This window comes from Haliotis rufescens, unplaced genomic scaffold, assembly GCF_023055435.1.
Source record: "Haliotis rufescens isolate VD_foot unplaced genomic scaffold, xgHalRufe1.0.p SCAF_8, whole genome shotgun sequence".
In the NCBI taxonomy this organism is placed as follows: Eukaryota; Metazoa; Mollusca; class Gastropoda; order Lepetellida; family Haliotidae; genus Haliotis; species Haliotis rufescens.
In genome coordinates, this window is record NW_025964372.1 from 20,120,810 (window position 1) to 20,135,744 (window position 14,935).

Below are 14,935 nucleotides of genomic sequence, written 5' to 3' on the forward strand. Positions count from 1 at the left end.
TAATGAAAATGGCCACAGCAAACTGTTCCTCAAGTTGCGATTGCACATGCAATCCCTGGTGTTGGATGCATAAAAGGCATGGACCTCAAAGGGACAGCAGCGATGGAACGATACCACGACAGTGTTTACAAGTGAGAGAGCATACTCTGTGGCTGCTCCAAGCAGGAACTTTGCCGGCAGCCGTTGCCAGACGTTACAACGTCAACCAGTCAACCATAAGCGTCTCATAAATCGCTGTTGCGGACCGCTCACGACCGGGACAACTTCCGGTTACAACAACCAGAGAAGACCGACAGATTCCACTGGCACACCTCCACGATCGGTTCAGAACGACACCAACGACGCTAACGTCAGTGGATCTCCCAGCATAATATTGCACGTCCTCTTGCAGCGCGAGTGACATAGGCCTTCACGCAACAAGCTGGACTCAATGTGATGAACTGGCCGGCCTATTCACCAGATTTGAACCCCATTGAACATTTGTGGGATGAATTGGGGCGACGGGTTTACAGACGTCAGCCGCCGCCAGCTGACGCTGCAGATTTGACGTTGGCCTTGCATCAAGAGTGGAGGAACATTCTTATAGCGTTTATCTCTCGCCTCTGTGACTCTATGCCCAAAACTATCCAGGGCAACCGCCTCCGTGGTCTTGTAGTAGAGCGTCCGCCCGGATAGCGGTAGGTCCGGAGTTCGATCCCCGGCCGCGACATACCAAAAGACGTTAAAAGATGGTACTTGTTGTTACCCTGTCTGGCGCTCAGCATAAAGGGGCTAAAACAAGGACTGGTCGGCTCGGAGTCAGTATACTGTGTCTGAGTGGGGTATTCATGTTAAACTGCGGCATGGTATCTCAGTGAGCTAGCACTATAAATCGGCATCAGTCCGGACTAGTTCAAGCAGCCACACACACACACGTACATGCACGTCGCTATATAAGTGCAATAATCTTGGACGCGACGTTAAACCCCATTTCACCTCACCTCACCTATCCAGGGATGATGGAGGCCACAAAACATTGACTGTGTTTACAGGGGTGCACTCATTGGAGACCCTCTGTACTGAGCCTGATTGGCAACATTACATGTTTTTCTATCTGAGAATGATTGCATAGTAGTTATTTCAAAATAATTTATCATCTATATTGACATGTCTTTATCTATTTCAATTACATGCCACAAAAGACAACATTGTCGATAGGTTAAGTTGAAGTGAGTTGACACCTGTGTGATTTTCAGTGATCTATTTGTATAATTGTCATTGGTTTTTTTTCCTTTACACCCAATGCAATATTTCTGCGGATAATCGAGACATGTTATTTTCTGGTATTGACATTATATTTTCATAATTGTTTCAACTGGTGCTCCCAATTGTACTCCCCTCCTTACTGAATACTTTAACTCAGAATTTGTCCAAAAAGTTTAACTTTAAAAGATTCATGTTTGTGTAGGATCTGAAATCTGATACCGACAGAATGTATGACAAAGGGGATGACTTCAACTGTTCAATTGTGAACTACGATGATTTCAAAGAGCGTTTATTCTGCCATGCTGGAGGCTTTGATTACGTTGAGGATGAATTACCTGTGTTATATGTGACAACTTTTCCCAACCGAGAAGAGAATGTTTGTATTTTGAGTCCATTACTGTTTTCACTTTTCATAAGCGAATTATCAAATGAAGTTATTTCTAATGGAAAGCATGGTGTACAGTTATTCCCTGATTTAGTAGAGATACTGATATTGTTGTTTGCCGACGATGTTATTTTAACATCAGATAGTTTCAGGGGGCTACAGACTCAGTTGAATATTCTAGAAACCCACACAGAAAAATGGAATTTGTCAAGCTACAAATATCTTGGTTTACCTTTTTATTCATCAGGAAAATTTAGTAATAGTATATCTGATCTAGCACTAAGAGCAAAAAGAGCTTTGGTCGAATTTTGGTGGGGATTTCAGAAATATGACAAATTGGAAAAAAGTTCATCTATTAGCCTGTAAGAAATTCCTTCAAGTAGGACAACAAAGCCCAAATGCTATAATCTACGGGGAAACGGGTCGCTTTCCACTGTACATCAACTCCTATGTTAGGACACTTAAGTTTTGGCTTAAATTAATTCATATGGATGAAGACAGATGGCCAAAAAAGGCTTCTAATATGTTATTGTATTTAGATAACTGTGGACGCTTCTAACATTCGTTTACATCTTTTTTTCTCGTGGCTTTTGGTTTTGTATGGATATTGCAAACAGTTGGGAACCAGATTTCATTTCTACGACTTTTTAAGGATACTTGTATAAACATGTTTTACCAAAACTGGAGATCGGTCTTAAACTCTAGTTTAAGATATCATTTAAATGCAGAGTTTAAAAGTCTTTTAGAACCTGAAAAATATCTTTCAGTTTTGTATGAAAGAAAATTTAGAAACATAATTGTAAGATTTAGAGGAGGTCTTTTAAAATTGAAGAATAATGAAGGCAGATATCTGTCGATAGAAAAGTCTGTTCGAATATGTCCAGTTTGTAATAAAGGTATAGAGAATGAATTTTATCTTTTACTCATTTGTTCATGTTATAATGATCTCAGAAAAGAATACTTACCGGCAAAACTTACCTAGCTTGAACCATTTCAAATATATTATGTGTAATAACAATGAAGCAGTCTTAAATAGTTTATCACGTTTCCTATATTACGCTTATGCAAAAAGAACAAGTAGTACAATTCATTTATGACATAAGTCATGTGTCACGTTACTTTACCGTTACATCTGTGAACAATAGGTATATTGTGAACTGTAATTGTATATTGGCCCGAGGCCTTCATGCAAATAAAAGTTCTTCTTCGTCTTTAACTGAATAAAATCTGTCTGTCTGTCTGGTACAGAGCCACCCAAGGGATACACGAAGTTTGTTGCTGGCAGTGAGACAGGTTACCTAAAGGTGTACGAACAAGCAAAGTCTTGGCTTGGAGCTCAGGCAGTTTGTAAGGAGGATGGGGGCAATCTCGTCAAGATCCAGGACTGTGAAAAAGATGAATCTGTACAACTTTACGATTCACTGTATTATAGGAAGTGTACGTATTAATTTCGTTTGTTCTTTGTCATCTTGTGACTGTGACCTATGACTGTGGGTTCGAATCCCACTTCGCCCCGATTATGTTTCTAGGTTTGTCAGCACCATACCCGTGCTCGTGGGTTTCACCGAAGTGGTAAACGTCTAAGACTTGCATCCCTTCGAGATTTCCTCCAATATTAAGCTAACACACCGTGATATAACTGGAATAATGTTAAAAAAGCGGCGTTAAACACAACTCACTCACTCACTTACTAGCATAACGATCTGGCTATACGATGTATCAGATTCTGCATGAAGTGTCAGTTTCTGTAAATGAACTACTTTCGGATATTCACGCTCGTTTATCTGTAACAAACTAAAAGTACATAATCCAAACACATAAGAAGTGTTGATTATGCTGGTTAAAATGTGGATCCATTTATGTAACAGAAAGGAGACATCTCACTTCAAAAGAAAAATACCATTCATACGTTAACTTTCATCTTTCTACTTTCTTTGCCTTGAGTTTGGGTTTGACTATTTTCGTCCTTAAAAGATATACATTGTACTCTCATATACAGATCACCTATGGATTGGGCTGAAGAAGCAATACTACAACGACACGTTTTTGTGGACAGATGGAGCTCCCCTCAGCTACAGCAACTGGAATCCAGGAGAACCATCCCTTGGAAGTGAACATTGTGTGGAAATGGCGTGTGGTTGGTTCCAGTGCGCATGGAATGATCGTGTCTGTACGGCAGATTTGCCTTTTGTGTGTGAAATATAAATCATATTGTCTATTGAATTGGACAGGATAATGGAGGCTTGTGGGATGGATGTAAGAATGCAGTTTTAGTCTAGTCTAGATTGTCTCGTCACATGATATGATATTGTTATGTTAAAATGGTTGCCTCAAATAAAAACGTTTCTTAAATATGCCTTAAAAATTGGATATAGACATAGGCACATTCAGAGGTGATGGGAGACAAAAGCAGCGTCAAGCCATGTAGCCGCCATCTTGACGGGGAGTAGCAGCAGCCAAGCCTACCCAACGTCAGCAGCCTAATCCAGCAATCGTGACAGTCATCGACAACGACATCCAGAAGACTTTCATGTAATAATGTGAGTACGTCAACTTAAAACCCTGCTATCAACACTCAAGATCAAGTCGACCAACGTCAAGATTCCCCAGGGGGCTCGGGTGGCAAAGTCGTCTAAGGCGCCGCGATTCGCTGTGCCTTGGGCACGCCAGAAACCTATGATTGTGGGTTCGAATCCCGGTTCGACCCGATTATGTTTCTAGGTTTGTCAGCAACATACCCGTGCTCGTGGGTTTCACCGAAGTGGTAAACGCCTGAGACCTGCATCACTTCGGGCTTTCCTCACACATTAAGATGTCACGCCGTGATATAAGTGGATTACTGTTAAAAGCGGCGTTAAACCCAACTCAATCACTCAAGATTCCTCTGCAAGTGCCTGCCGATATCTGTGTGTGACAATATTTTTGAACTTTCGTTCGAACTCTCAATGTGTACTATGCTCATAAATTTTCTCACGGACTTTCTTGTTCATATAAGGTATGTTATATATCATCACATAATTGTTTCGTTGTCTTTTGTTTTTCTATAATGAGTATGTATTGTAATCTATGTCTTGTTATCAGAGGGATATCCTTATCAGATTAAGTTTTTGAATTTGAAGGCTCTTACTCTATTACATGTCCTACATCCTATGCGTATACGCATTTAGTGCAGATCCACAATATCTGCGGGGTCCGAGTCGTCCTGGTCAAATCAGACTCCCGGTTTCAAGGATTTTCCTTTTAATTTGTAGCCCAATAACCATTACTGTAGAAATAAGCTTTTAATAGGTTATCCAATTCCCTATTTCCTGCTTATGTCTTCATTTACTCTTCTTGGAGTGTGTAAGCACTGAGATGATTTGTACTCATTGTGAAAACTGATAAAATCGTTCAATGTAGTAACAGCGATTGTAGAAGTAGAATAAGTTAGGGAGACTCGTTGCGTACCAAGCTTATTCAGTGGAGACTGTGTATACAAGCTGTATCCCGCTTGTCCCTACGTGTACGTCATCAGTGTACTTTACTTGAACAATGTGTATTGTCTGTTTCAATGTGATACATGTGATACTAAATGTATCTAGCAGTCTGGTATTCCGACTGCATGGGCGACCGCGAGCAGGATGTGCCCCTCGGTGGAAACTCGTCCAATGTTTTTTTTAGTATGAGCCGGAATCTCCGCTCATCTGTATTTTGTATGTACGAGCCGGCACCTCCGCTCAACTTGTTTGTGATAATTGTTTCACAGATATTGACAATGCTGGTATTCAGTTATTTACTTGTACACGCCTGTATATCTTATCTGATGTCATTTTATTCATCTGAGTCACGATCAGTTCCCGTGGTACTTGTAAACCTGTCGATGTCGCTTGCATTTTACTTGTACTTGTAGTAAATATTGTCACTATTTTTAAAACGCTTTTGACAACAAAAGCTCCACGACGTTCAGGGGTATTGTTATAGTGCAAATCATTTCAATACTTTTATTTAAAATAGTGCAAAACATTTCAATACTTTTATTTAAAATTCCATTTATCTTAAATACCTAATTGGTTCAATATGTTCCCAAGTGCACAGAAATTCTATGCCCTTTGTCTGTTTAATGTATTCAGCCAACATTTGGCGTATCCTCTCTTATCATAAGCCCCTCCGGACAGGACCCTTAATCTCCAGCGCTATCTATAAATTTCAATTAACACCTCCTTACGTCGCCGGATCTTACGTATAGAAATACCTGTGGGATAGTGACCTTGCCACACGTTATGTATCAATACCTCTCTCTACAAAACCCGACTGACATGGTCAGTGAGGGACACAGCCAGAAGATCGGCTTCTATAAGTGACAGAGCGAGTCTCCGCCCCGGAACATTGGCCGCCCGGTCCTGGTCTGCGTTCTGACACGTTGTTATCAACATGTACGTTTTCGACTCATTTCAACCTGCAACAATAAACATGGCTGCTGTCGTCTTTAACTTCACCCCTAAGTTTTGTCTTCCGTCTCCACCCTGAGCTATCATCCGAGGGCCGAAACCTACGCCCTTGGACAGATGCACAACTTGTGTTCTTGAGGGCATGGAATGATCGTGTCTGTACGGCAGATTTGCCTTTTTGTGTGTGAAATATAAATCATATTGTCTTTTGAATTGGACAGGTTAAAGGAGGCTTGTGGGATGTATGTAAGAATGCAGTTTAAGTGTAGTCTAGATTGTCTCGTCACATGATATGATATTGTTATGTTAAAATTGTTGCCTCAAATAAAAACGTTTCTTAAAAATGCCTTTAAAATCTGATATAGCCATATGCACATATAAATACAAATCCGGCTTTTAACGAAATTGAATCCTCATCCAGTTCAGAGTGCATGTTTAAATGTTTTACAGCAGATGGTGTTATTCATACATGAAAATGTTCTAAATACTAGACAAGGTTTTTTTTCGTGGCATATCCGTAATTTAATCATACATTTTTTAAATCACTGACAAAAAGCATGTTTCATACCCTGTAAAAGTTTGATGCAATGGCGAACAAGGGTTCTTGAAAGGAAGCACACCTGCTCCTGGCAATGTTTCTTGGTGGTACTGAAAGTGGCTGAACATATATGGCTGTTTGTTTTGATGTCAAGCTGATTCAATAAATATGGCACACATTATGTAATGGTTGAATATCTGGTGATACCAAACCGCAAAAGAAACGTCACCATGGATAGATATATGAGAAACCTTATTTGTCCAAACACTGTAAAGATACTTTGACACATATCAAAAAGATGAAACTTGGCAAAACTGATCATCAAGGTTGAACTTAAAGTGTCAAATGTTCTCTAAAGTGAAAACAACACTAGTCTCTGAGAAAATGGCATCACAAGTTAGTATCTCGTGTGTTCGCCATGTGCATTGATGACTGCCGTGTAACGTCGACACATGGAATGGATGTGGCGGTTGATGAAGGCCATAGGCACTTGAGCCCACACTCTGAGGAACGCCTGACGCAGTTCAGCTGCACTTGTCGACCTTGGTCGGACGTCATTCAGCCGTCTTTGAATCTCGGTCCACAGGTGCTCAGTGGGATTTAAATTGTTCTGATGCCATTCTGCTGGAGGAAGTATCTTGTTGCTCTTGCAGTGGCGGCACGGGCGTTATCATGCTGAAAACCGTGGTTGCGGCGACGTGCCAAATGAGGGATGGCGTGTAGTCTCAAGACTTGATAATTGTAGCAAGCTGCTGTGACACCATTTCCTCTCCCTGGGCCGATGTTCTGGAAGACCACAGGACCGACCCTCTGTGCAAGACCAATTCCACTCCACACCATGATGCTCGGCCCACCCGCACTAATGTGTCGCTGGTGTGTCCCCATGGTCTGTCGAGCAGTTTTCTGGTACCGTTGCTGGAACCTGTATATGGTCCTTACGTGGACTTGAAATGCATTGGCTACTTGCCGGGCGGTTTGTCCAGCTTGCAATCGCCCAAGGGCTTGGTGTCGCTGATTTCTTGTCAATCTTGGCATGTGGTAGCAATTCAATAACGATTGAATGTTATCCGATCTGGGTGGATTTTTAAAGGGCAACAAATGGGGGACGCATGTGCAATTTGCATTGAACTCACGTGCATCGGGTTACCATCGCCGTTGAGTCAGCCATTGATTCAGTCATTGAATCTGTCATTGAGTCAGCCAGCCAACCCGATACGCAGCCAGTAACAGCCTCTCATCCAGCTGAATAACACACAGTTGGTTGGCTCTGGGTGACGCATTGTGGAATCTATATGACCGGTGACAGCTTCAGATGCCGTAACAGTGGCTATATGTCAGGTGAGGTGAAATTGGGTTGAACGTCGCTTCCAAGATTATTGCAATTATATAGCGACGGCCATGCATGTGTGTGTGTTTGTGTGGCTGCTTGTACTAGTCCGCTCTCCGGGTGGACGCTCTACCACTAGACCATGGAGGCGGTCAGCTATATGTCAGATTACCTTTAAACTGAGATGTTGATGTTACGGAGTGGGAAGGTCTTCCTGAGTAGATTATGTCACCCAGAGGCCAACCAGACCGCAACTGTATGTCATACTGCTTGCTGACAGGTTCGTTTGTTGTTTAACGCCACACTCAGCAATATGCCAGCTATATGACGGCGGTCTGTAAAAAATCGAGTCAGAACCAGACAATCCAGTGATTAATATCATGAACATCGATCCACGTAATTGGGATCGATGACGTGCATCAACCAAGTCAGCGAGCCTGACCACCCGATCCCTTTAGTCACCCCTTAGGACAAGCATTGTCGCCTTTTACGGCAAGCATGGGTTGCTGAAGACCGATTCTAACCCGGATCTTCACGGGTCTCATTGCAGTACTGGAGATTATAAGGTAGTTAACTGGCACGGCTGTGAAGGTATATTACCTTGTCTGACGTCTATTTTCTTCCAACATGGAAATCCTGCAAATGTCTCCTTCGTCATCCCTCCCAAATAGGGCTCATGTTCACAGTTTACAACAGCGCCACCTTCCGGAAGTGCTTCCGCCATTGCCATAGTAACGTAGCCTGTAAACATCCCGATCTCCAGTAGCCTTCTGCATGCGGATTAGAAACTGAAGTTCATTGGTTTCAGCTCAAATATTCCCTTGTAAACAATGATTTGTAATATTTAGTTTGAAATGACCGTGAGATATTGGATGTTTTAATGCATATAAAATAAATCTAAACATACGCTGACAGCCCCTGGGTTAGTTATCATGGGAGGAGCTCTTGTATCATTTCGTGTTACAACCCACTTTGATACAACCATACGTGTAACAACCCACTTTGTTGCCACAATTCGTTTTACAAGGCACTTTGTTACAACCGACTTTGTTACAACCCTTCATGTTATAACCCCTCATGTTCAACTCATGTCACGAGTGACCCCAGGGTCGAAGAGGCAGATGCTTTTTTGCCCCTATTACATATCTTGTTTCCATTCTTCTTCCATCTGACCGCCTCCGTGGTCTAGTGGTAGAGCGTCCGCCCGGAGAACGGAAGGTCCAGGGTTCGATCCCGGGCCGCGTCATACAAAAAGACGTTAAAAGATTGTACTTGTTGTTACCCTGTCTGGCGCTCGGCATGAAGGGGCTAAAACAAGGACTGGTCGGCTCGGAGTCAGTATACTGTGTCTGAGTGGGGTATTCATGTTAAACTGCGGCATGGTATATCAGTGAGCTAGCACTATAAATCGGCATCAGTCCGGACTAGTACAAGCAGCCACACACACACATACACGTGCATGCACGTCGCTATATAAGTGCAATAATCTTGGACGCGAAGTTAAACCTAATTTCACCTCACCTCTTCCTCCATCTTCCCGAGGCAAGAGTGTTAACTGACTTTAAAAGTCTAGTATCGTAATGCCACCAGTGGCTATTACCAGTTATGCCACTTCTAAGCCTCTCCTACGGACCAATCATATTCCACCTCTCGTATCACCTGCGTTCGCTTCACACAAAAGAGTGGGACCCAGTCAGGGCGATCTGATCGATAATCAAGATCTATATTGTGATAAAACGGGTCTTATATCACGAAATGCATTAAATCACGTGAGTACATTAACTAAAAACATGAAAAGATTTGCAAAATACTGACAACATGTTCCTAGAACATGTAAGCAAAGTGTATGTCAGCTTATATTGGTATGTCACAGCTGGAAACAATATATAATTATATTTCTTTGATGATATGAATATTCTAGATAATAATTGTTCACCATGGAAGTTAAATGTTAACCTGTCGAAAAGTGAAATAATTGTTTTTCGTGAAGGTGTAGCTGTTAAACAATGTGAGAAATGGTATAATCGGAATGAACTTGTAGAAGTTGTAACAGAATATTAGCACATTGGACCAATAAGGACTCTTTAAATTTAACAGGAGCAGTGTCATAATTGGCGTTAAATGGGAAACTTTCACAAATAAATGTTTTAGAATTGGTTTGGACTTATGGAAAAATACCACATTTTAAAAAAACATCTATTTAAAAATGAAACCCATTCTTCTTTATGGATGAGAAACTTAGGGCCATCAAAGATTGGAGGTAGTACAAAAAAGTCCAATATCTAGCATGTAAATATAATCTTGGTACAGGAATTAACTAACCCTGCCAATGTAATGGCTTGAGAGGAACGTGGACGGTACCCATTGTTTATCAACTGTTCGGGGAAATGCATTATATAATTATAATATACTAGCTAAAACTACTCTACATGCCATCTGAAAGACTTTCACGTAGGGCATACGAAATGGTATTTAATCTTGACTCAGGAAGTAGAAAGAACTGGGTGGGTAATGTTAGACATGTTCTGTTTCATTGAGGTTTTGGCTATGGTTTGGTCTACTAAGATGTTGGATGTAGAGTTACTTTTCTGAAACGTCTTCCAACCAGATTGAAAGATATGTACAGCCAATGTACCAGATATTAATATCATACACTTTTTTAAAATACCGTATTCGACGTAATATGCGCCCCGCTCTAATAAGCGCCCACGGCGATATTTGCTAATATATTGGCAAGTGTACAATCTCAATTAGCACCCCTTCCGAATGATTAATGTACACAAGACTTATTTATTCGTGTTTCATACGCACTCGCGTGTTATATGCACCCTTAATTATCGTCAATTAAATTCTGGAATAATATATCTGTCGTGTATAATACGCACAGACTTTTCTTTTGTATCATTTCAGACTGTAAGCATACACCACGAAGTTTACGATCTTCAACTGTTTTTTTTTCACCAAACTTTTATTCTAACAAGAGGCCCCTATTTCTAATTTTGAGAGCGCCCAAGGCGCTTATTACGTCGAATACGGTATGTCTAGAAGCAGTAAATATTTAACAGATTCGACTTTGCTACCGATTTTGCTCGTGCTGGAGTTGGATGAACAAAAGGTTAATAATGATACAGGGAGACACCACAATCTTCCAAAATTTGAAGGATTATGTACATAATGTAATCTGAACAATGTCGTCCTATGTCCTTAAAATATGTATTCGAAAACATTACATACCAAATAGATATGTAATTCGACAGTCAGTCCAACAGGTTATTCGCCTTTTGACAACCTCAAGTTATCAAGATTTAAAATTTGTTTAAATTTGAAATTACACTGTGCTGTATTGTATTCGCTTTGTCTGGCCTTTCATACAATCTACATTTGAACGATAAACCATCGATTTTTAAATGTCATGAGAACAGGTCGCAATGACCACCTCGTTTCACGATATATTCTGTCACCATCTGTTGCTAACGATATATATGCTACTCAAAGGCAGGTCTCCCTTTTCTTTGAGTGAGTGAGTTGGGTTTAACGCCGCTTTTAACAGTATTCCACTTATATCACGGCGTGTCTGCTTAATGTGGGAGGAAAGCCCGAAGTGATGCAGGTCTAAGACGTTTACCACTTCGGTGAAACCCACGAGCACGGGTATGGTGCTGACAAACCTAGAAACATAATCGGGGTGAACCGGGATTCGAACCCACAATCATAGGTTTCTGGCGTGTCCAGGGGACGCAACTCTGCACAGCGAATCGCGGCGCCTTAGACGACTGGGCCACCCGTGCCCCCTCTAACGATATGAAAAAAGTTCATGTGTATATAATTAAATGTTTGTTATGTTCATTGAAATTTCTGCGTTCTGATTAGCTGAATTGGTCACGTGTTATTGCACTCATTTCCCAATGAACGTTAAAAGCCATGCCCACCGAGGGGGACTACTTTTATTACTACGTCATGTCGGGGAATCCCATTATTTACAGTTGAGGGAATTCCCTTTCTGCGCACGTGTATCGTCATGCACAGGACATTTAGCGAAAGTCATGCATATTCAGTGTCCAAACTACCCTTTGAGACCGAAGGCCGAGAAGGAATGAAACAGCAAACGTGCAGGTTCGCTCGCCTGTTCCTTTCCCGCTCGCCTTGGTTCAACAACATTTTATGTCTTCGGGTTTCAGTTCTAACTAGCATTTTTCCAACTGTGTCTTCCCGTTCTCAGGGGACTAGTGGTTGAATCTGGCGGTAACTGATCATGTTATTTGAAACAGCCGCCTTCTCCCGGACATATTTGTTCCGGTTCGTTACAGTCTGACATTTCGCCTTTTCCCTTGATCGACAGGTCCTATTAATATTGTTTTGTCCTTATTCTCCGTTGATTGGCTACTGACTTTGTAGGCGTGTCCAATTATGTGCATAAATTAAACAATCACCAGATCAATGTCACGCAACAGTATGTATTCCTACACCTGGAATGTTTATCAATCTCGTCTTGTTTGTCTGCTTTGGTATATACAACTGTTTTTAGTTAAACTATTGTAGATACAACATGTTTTCGTTGTCGAATTCAATCATAAGCATCGACTGTATTGAGGTATGAATCGAGAAACCGATGTGCAAACTTTTGTAAGAATCAGCTACGCGGATTCATACAGTTTGCACCCGATCAATTTGGTCGCCTCTTACGTCCAGCATCTAACCCGGAATCTCCACAGTATCACCTCTTACAACCAGCATCAGTTGCTGGGGACATGTTCTAACCCGGAATCTCCACAGTGTCTCCTCTTACAACCAGCATCGGTTGCTGGGGAAATGTTCTAACCGGGAATCTCCACAGTGTCACCTCTTACAACCAGCATCAGTTGCTGGGGACATGTTCTAACCCGGAATCTCCACAGTGTCTCCTCTTACAACCAGCATCGGTTGCTGGGGACATGTTCTAACCCGGAATCTCCACAGTGTCACCTCTTACAACCAGCATCAGTTGCTGGGGACATGTTCTAACCCGGAATCTCCACAGTGTCTCCTCTTACAACCAGCATCGGTTGCTGGGGACATGTTCTAACCCGGAATCTCCACAGTATCACCTCTTACGACCTGCATCGGTTGCTGGGGACATGTTCTAACCCGGAATCTCCACAGTATCACCTCTTACAACCAGCATCGGTTGCTGGGGACATGTTCTAACCCGGAATCTCCACAGTGTCTCCTCTTACAACCAGCATCAGTTGCTGGGGACATGTTCTAACCCGGAATCTCCACAGTGTCTCCTCTTACGACTAGCATCGGTTGCTGGTTTTAAGTTAAGGAAATTGGTCTATAGGAGTTAGCCTGGTTAACTGGTTTATTAGGTTTAGGGATTGGTATGACTAAGGCCTGTTTCCAGGGAGTAGGTACTTGTCCGTTTTGATAGATGAGATTGTATAGTTTAAGTAGTGCTTGGAGTAGTTTAGGGGGGAGTTTTTTAATTATTTGATAGGAAGTTAGGTCCAATCCTGGGGCTGTGTCCTTTTTCCTGTTTTGGATGACGTAGAGAAGCTCCTCCATTGTGTAAGGGTGGCTATTTCTAGGTTGTCAGTATTTGGTTCTTTGGTGGATTTGTTTTCTGTTTTAAGTTTATCTTGACATTTTTGGCTAAAGTTGTTGTTACTGCTTACGGCCAAAAAGTGGTTGGCGAGGTTATTTTCCTTTTCAGCGGGGTTTGTTGAATTATTAATGTTAGGTGTTTTTTATGACGTTTTAAGCCTCTAATGGCGTGGATTTTGCGCCAGACCGTTCTGGCGTCTGTACGGTTATTTATTTCTTCACAGAATTTTTTCCAGTTTCTGGTTTTAGATATTTTGACTAGACTTTGAACTTGGTGGTTTAGTTCGTGAGCTATTTTTAGATGTTTATAGTCGCGTTTGGCTTTATTGAAGGCTGATTTACGTTTACGTCTTTTTTGTTCTATTTCCTCGTTCCACCATGGTACTGTAGGTTTGCCTGTTTTAGTTGTTTTAAAAGGGATGGAGGTTTTGGCTGCTTTTATTATGTAATCTGTTAGGTTTTTACAGTAGATTTCTGGATCATTATTTTCTAATTCGTCTAAATTAGCCTGATTGCATATCACTTGAAATTGGTCCCAGTTAGCTTGGTTATAACGGAATTTTGGTTCTTGATTTTCTGTTTGTATTGGTACGTTTGTATCTCCTATGGTTATGTTTATGGGGAAGTGATCACTACCTAGTGGGACATCGTGTACTTCCCATTGAGTACTTTGGGCTAGATCTGCGGTGCATATGGTTAGGTCGATAGCCGACATTTTTTGGTTAATCTTATCGTACCTCGTGGGTTGGTTGTTATTTAGGAGTACTAGGTCGTTTGTTTCTATCCATTCGGATATTAGTTTGCCATGATTATCTATTTTATCATTTATGCTCCAGGTAGTATGGTGAGCGTTAAAGTCTCCTAGGAATATAATGGATTTGTTGCTTATTTGGAGTAGCTTATTTAGATCCTCAGGTTGGACTTTTTGTTCTACCCAGTGGTATATATTAATGATGTTTACCTTTTTGTTATTTAATGTGATTTGAATGCCGTTAGCTTCTAGGTTTGGCGTGTCTATCTTTATTTCTTCGTAGTTTATATCTTCCCTGATATATATGATCAGTCCTCCTGCGGCTCTACCTGTTTTTGGTTTAGCTCTATCTGTTCTAACTGAGTTATAGTTCGGTAGTGTGAATTTGGATTTTTTGGAGAATTTAGTTTCCTGAATACAAGCAATATGTGGGCCTTTATCTCGTTTAAATTTAGCTTTTAGTTCATGGCCGTGGGAGGTGAGTCCGTTGGCGTTCCACTCAAAAATATTACGTCCTTCCATTATTGGGGTCGGGTGTTTGGTAATTTTCGTTTTATTTTTATTTTACTAAGTGAGTTCTTTTAGGTGGAGGTTAAAGAGGAAGAAGGGGAGATTGGTTAAGTTTAGATTGAATGCTACTTTGTAGAAAGATTTCATGCTTGCGTTTGGTGAGTTTTGA